The 1,224-nt window shown below is 41.3% G+C and overlaps 1 non-coding gene across 1 annotated transcript; it reads right to left on the reverse strand.

The window, feature by feature from the left end:
* Nucleotides 1-960: 960 nt before the first annotated feature.
* Nucleotides 961-1,042, reverse strand: trnal-aag (transfer RNA leucine (anticodon AAG)). Its single transcript has one exon. It is a non-coding gene; the product is annotated as a tRNA-Leu (tRNA).
* Between the last annotated feature and the right edge of the window lie 182 nt (nt 1,043-1,224).

The raw sequence follows: 1,224 nt of genomic DNA on the forward strand, positions 1-1,224 counted from the left end.
TACAATCAAATAAACCTTGTAGTACACTGCAGCTATTCTGCAAGTACTGCGTCCAAAATACCACAGTCGACTGCAATTACTGCACTTTTACTGCAGTTTCAAAACGGCAATCTTCTTTTGTCAGGGGAGACGACATTTTTTACGTTATTTGCCACATAGCCTAGATTTTTTCAGGATAACGTCTTGATGTCGGCAAAAAATGAAAATGTGGCACTGACTCGCCCACGCATTGCTGAAGACTTTGGATTCGACTTTCCGAGGATGTCCATTTGCAACAGTCACGCCTATTTAAGCCTCCCCCTGCTGAAAAATGGGTTGTTGTCATTTCAACAACAAAAACATGAATACAAATAAATGTGATGGCGTTAGATCAACGCGGAAAACTGATTGGATTTGCAAAAACCATTAACATAAGGCATTTTCACCCAACTTAAATCCAATGACACGGTTAAATGTTTTGTTGATTTCATGTTGAATTCACATTAGTTGACAATTTAACCAAATGTAAATCTAACCAAATGTAAAACTCGAAGTTGAAATGACGTCTGTACCCAGTGGGCTGGTTTGAATTAGCTGTAGGTGTTGGATCAACATTCAGCTTCGAGACATAAATCTACGACGAGGATCCATAGTTTGGAAATGGAGGCGAGTAGTGCGGACGAATTGGAGAAAAGGTTTGGTGAAGCAACATAAAGGGTTGGAGAATCAACAGCTGTGATGGAATGAGGGCAATATGGCTGTCAGTTCTGATGATAGAGATTTAAAAAAAATTAGCCTCGTATTTAACTAGGCAAYTTAAGAACAATTCTTATTTACAATGACCGCAAACATGGGCCAATTGTGAGCCGCCCTATGGAACTTCCGAAKACGGCCGTTTGTGATACAGCTTGGAATCGAACCAGGGTCTGTAGTGACGSCTCTAGCACTGAGATGCAACCTCTGCGCCACTCAAAAAACTACTGGCAGCGGCGGGATTCGAACCCGCGCCTCCGAAGAGACTGGAGCCTTAATCCAGCGCCTTAGACCGCTCGGCCACGCTACCGATGAACGTTTTCACTTTCAATATGACTGAAGATATTGACATCCATAAAAAACGGATAATTCCGGCTTTTATAAACTCCACAGAGGGTAATAGTGTATATAGAAGAAATGTGGTAAAACCTTAATTTGAAATGATTTGTTATGACATTGTTTGACAGAATCCTCTTTGCGTCACCCAATTCA

Source organism: Salvelinus sp. IW2-2015, unplaced genomic scaffold, assembly GCF_002910315.2.
Source record: "Salvelinus sp. IW2-2015 unplaced genomic scaffold, ASM291031v2 Un_scaffold9691, whole genome shotgun sequence".
Taxonomy (NCBI): Eukaryota; Metazoa; Chordata; class Actinopteri; order Salmoniformes; family Salmonidae; genus Salvelinus; species Salvelinus sp. IW2-2015.